The sequence below is a fragment of the Triticum aestivum genome, chromosome 2D (assembly GCF_018294505.1).
Source record: "Triticum aestivum cultivar Chinese Spring chromosome 2D, IWGSC CS RefSeq v2.1, whole genome shotgun sequence".
NCBI lineage: Eukaryota > Viridiplantae > Streptophyta > Magnoliopsida > Poales > Poaceae > Triticum > Triticum aestivum.
The window spans coordinates 115,542,674-115,547,350 of record NC_057799.1 but is presented as its reverse complement, the minus strand read 5'-3'; positions in this window follow the sequence as shown (position 1 = coordinate 115,547,350).

The window sequence follows — 4,677 nt, the reverse complement described above, 5'->3', positions numbered from 1 at the left end:
GTGGGTCTCGGCGTCTTCGGACGTCATGTCCGAAGCGTGACGTCCGAAGACGCCTTTATAGCGGAGGCCACTTCTGGCCCCCTTGGCCTTCTTCTTGTCCTTCTTCTCCGTCGCCTGGTAGGGCGCCGGAACCAGCATCTTCATTAGAAGCGGGATAGCTGGGTTTTCGGGCAGCGGGGCCGGACACTAGATCCGCTCCGCCTTCTCTGTCCAGCCCTGGAAAGACAGATATGGAAGCTTAGACATCTTCCTTGAGTACATAGGTGAAGAATACACCTTGCAATATGAAAACCTTACCGGACTGGCGGGATGGGCCAGGTTGTACCCACGGTCCTCGGTCGTCTTTGGCCATGTCTCATTGGCCTTAAAAAACACCTTCCAGATGCCTTCGTGTGTAACACCAAAGAACTGTTGCAGGGTCTGGTGCTTGGCCGGATCGAACTCCCACAGATTGCAAGTCCGACTTTGGCAAGGAAGTATCCGGCGAAAAAGCATCACCTGAATCACATTGACGAGCTTGATGTTCTTGTCCACCATGCTCTGGATGCGCATCTGTAGCGCAACCAGCTCGTCCGACGATGCCCAGTCTAGGCCCTTTTCTTGCCAGGAGGTAAGCTGCATGGGGGCCCCGGATTTGAATTTGGGAGCCGCAGCCCAGGTGGTGTCGCGGGGCTCTGTGATGTAGAACCACTGCTTTTTTCCACCCCTTGACGGTCTCCACGAAGGTACCTTTGGGCCATGGGACATTGGATAGCTTGCTCACCATAGCGCCTCCGCACTCTGCGTGTTGACCGCCCACCACCTTCGGCTTCACATTGAAGGTCTTCAGCCACAGTCCGAAGTGGGGTGAGATGCAGAGGAAGGCCTCGCACACGACGATGAATGGCGAGATGTTGAGGAAGGAATTTGGGGCCAGATCATGGAAATCTAGCCCGTAGTAGAACATGAGTCCGCGGATGAATGGGTGGAGAGGAAACCCTAACCCATGGACAAAGTGGGGAATGAACACCACCCTCTCATGAGGCTTTGGGGTGGGGACGATCTACCCCTTTGTCGGAAGCCGGTGGGCGATTTCCTGGGCCAAGTACCCCGCCTCTCGTAGCTTCGTAATTTCCTTCTCCGTGACGGAGGAGGCCATCCACTTGCCCTGCGCTCCGGATCCAGACATGGTCGGAGTGCTTTTTTGAGGCGGAAAGGATGGAACCTTGGGTGCTGGAGCTCGAGAATGAGTGGGCAGAGAGAGAGAAGGCGTGGGTGAAAGGGTGAATCCTTATCTCTTTATAAAGGCAGCGAATATCAAGCGCCTCCCCATTCGCCTTAAAACTCGCCTATTCCACAAGGGTCGTGCAGGCGGCGCGGTTGGATTACCCACGCTCGTATTGATGAGAATCCCGCAATAAGGGGACACGATCTCTGCTTCGACGAGATGTGCCAATAAAATCGCATCTTGAAACATGGAGCGGGAGGCTAAAAACGGTTTCAAATAAGGACCGGGCAGGGACGTGATGTCATGTTGCAGAAGTTGTCAGTAGTTTGGACTCGTGAAATATTATGCTCTCTACGGTTGTGTGTGGTACTTGTTTTGTAGAGCTGGACACGTTTTCGGTGTTCCAAAGCTGCTTTGGAGTATTCGGAGGAGGAACCCACCTTGCAATGCCGAAGACAATCTGCGCGCCGGACACATCGTCATTGAAGCCTGGTTCAGGGGCTACTGAGGGAGTCCTGGATTAAGGGGTCCTCAGGCGTCCAGACTATGTAACATGGGCCGGACTAATGGGCTATGAATATACAAGGCAGAAGACTTCTTCTCGTGTCCGGATGGGACTCTCCTTTGCGTGGATGGCAAGCTTGGCGTTCGGATATGTAGATTCCTTCCTTTGTAAACCGACTATGTACAACCCTAGGCCCCTCCGGTGTCTATATAAACCAGAGGGTTTAGTCTGTAGAGGCAATCATAATCATACAGGCTAGACATCTAGGGTTTAGCCATTACGATCTCGTGGTAGATCAACCCTTGTAATCCTCATATTCATCAAGATCTATCAAGCAGGAAGTAGGTTATTACCTCCATCAAGAGGGCCCGAACCTGGGTAAACATCGTGTCGCCCGTCTCCTGTTACCATCGACCTTAGACGCACAGTTTCGGGACCCCCTACCCGAGATCCGCCGATTTTGACACCGACAACCAGTGGACAAAAGGGTCGCCAATATTTTGGCTACCCCGGGCAAGATCCAAACAGCCCCTCACAGTAGATTCAAATCCCTCGTTCGCCGTGAAATATTGCCATGTGTTGTTTTCATGGACTAGCAAGATGCCCGTGCATTGCATGGAACATCAAGATGCATTTTTTTACAAAACACCTGTTGTGATTGACCCATGCAGGAGTAATCCCGTGTGTAAAAACTAATGATATCTGGAGAATTTTATCAGAAAAATGGTATCTCAAGAATTTCATCGAAAAAATGATATCTTGAGAAAGATGAGAGATAAGGTGAGGAGGAGTGGGGTGTGGTGGTGACTGGTGGTCGGACTGGGCGGAGGCATGGGGATGGACAGCGCATTATGTCTAGGTTTGTATCTCTCTCACACACACCCATGTAGGTGGGGGACGTGCACGAAGAGAAGAGGTGCACGCATGGCACACGTACTCCCATCTCTTTCCCAACCACACCGGCGCGGGTACACGATGGAGCTCATTTCTATACGAAAAGGCAGCCCACGTGGTAAATTTACACGTGTACTGGTTGTCCACTTGATGGAGGATCATCTACCACGGGTGAACAAACAAATTGTGACTTGACGCCTTATGTTAAAAAAAGAGGCAAACCATGTGGGGCCTACCTTAGAGGCAAGGCTCCATACACTCGAGATGCTCTGTACGTATTACTTTTGATGTGTCCCGTCAACTCGCAGAACAAGGAGAAGCTTGCTTACTACGCCGTCTTCCCTGCCCACGGGCGCGGTGGCTCGCAGGACGAGGTGAAGCTTGCTTACTAGTACTACGCCTTACGCCCGCTCCCTTGCCCACGCGCGCGGTGGCTCGCGGGACGAGGAGAAAATTTTACTACTCCCTCCGTTTACTCCTCGTCCCTACCTTGGTTAGAGAGATTATCATATTGTTTAGAATATATGTCTTTTAGTAGTAGTAGGAGTAGTACCGTGGTATATAGGAGTAGTACTACTACAACAATTTCCTTGGAGACCGTGGTGCATCAAGCTACCCTAGGCTATGTTACTACTCCCTCCTTTCCAGTTTATGGCGCAATTTCAAAATCTCTCCAACCAAGGTAGACGGTGAGTGGTGGAATTAATTTTGTAGTTTGCACAAGTAATGTACGTTCATTTTTCTCAAGAAGTTATGTTTACCGAGGAATTAATTAGAACGAATGCATGCATGACCACTAAATTTCCATGAACTTCTACATGCATTGGTGAGTTTTCTCTTAACAATGCTTGCATCGGGTGATTTAACGCACCTCGAAATCCAACATGTGATGCTACTACAACTACTAGTAGAATTGAGACTTACAAAACGGAAAAACGAATTCTTTTAGACGAGCCCTATAAACCGGAAAGGAGGGAGTAGTAAGTAGTATACTACGTGCATAGTGGGTACGTACTCCGTAAAATCAGATTTTCCAAAACTAAGTCGCTCAACCGTTATTCGATTGTTTCCTTCCTGCCTCGTTGCCTCGAACAGACTATGCCAAACTCCCCAGCCTGCCGCGCGGGAAAAGACCTGCCCTCGCCTTTTTTAGTCTGGGTTTGTATCGATGGATCGCGCGAAGCAGCAAAAACCAAGTCATGTCTTGTACTCCTCCGTCGATGCTCGCTTTCATGAATTCTGTATTTCCTCTCACCGACATGTGGGACATATAGCAACCGGGTCGACGTGTCATGCACCAAATAATAGTGCAGAACAGCAGGGGGACGCACCCCAGTCGTACCGCCCCAGTAGTAGTAATGAGCAATGAGACGTCAAATCACAATGCCGCACCTTCCCAGACCGACGAAGCAACCATTATTTCACACTTCGCTTCGCCATCATCTCCTTCGATAAAACCATGTAGTATTTCTTCTACCATTGTTCTGCCTCAAGAGGGACACGCGCATCGCCTTGGTGCATCATGACACGTGGGGCCGCATGACAGGCCATGCTCCCTCGCCCATCGCTCGATAAAATCACCTCATTTCTACTACTTCCTCTGTATCGGTTTATAGGGCATGCACGTCGTTCTAGGTTGAGAATTTAACTGCCTATATATGTGATGAACAGTATATATTTAGAAACTACATCCGCTTAAGAATCCAATGATATACTTTTTGTGACATAGTAACTCATATTTAGTTAGTCAAATGGATGACCGAGAACTACGTGCGCGCCCTGTAAACCGAGACGGAGAGGGTAGTACAGTACGTATCTTTTTAGATCAATATAGTCAGGATTCACCAAGGAGCAAAAACAAGTGGTAGGCTGCTCCTGTCGTGTTGGCGTAGCAACTCAAGCAGGGTCAGTCCGCACACGAAATGGTGACACACTTAATAGGACCCCTTTGGCCGACATGTGGCTCATCCACTGTCTTGTTCCACGTGCGATGCACCAAATTACAGTTCGGAGCAGCGGTTGGACTTGGAGGCACCCCGGTCATAGCACTGCAGTAGTAGTAAATGAGCGA